We start from the raw sequence: 202 nt of genomic DNA on the forward strand, positions 1-202 counted from the left end.
GTGAAACGCAATAATTATTAAAATATTTTTCAAAAATAAAAATTGAAATGCAAAAATACTAAAAATAATTTCCTATGGGGTTCAGCACACGTGACATTTAAATGCAATAATAATTAAAATATTTTTTAATAGAATTGTTCTATTAAAAATAAAAATCGAAATGCAAAAATGTATTAAAAAGAAATTGAAAAAATTAATTTAA

Source organism: Acyrthosiphon pisum, chromosome A2 (assembly GCF_005508785.2).
Source record: "Acyrthosiphon pisum isolate AL4f chromosome A2, pea_aphid_22Mar2018_4r6ur, whole genome shotgun sequence".
NCBI lineage: Eukaryota > Metazoa > Arthropoda > Insecta > Hemiptera > Aphididae > Acyrthosiphon > Acyrthosiphon pisum.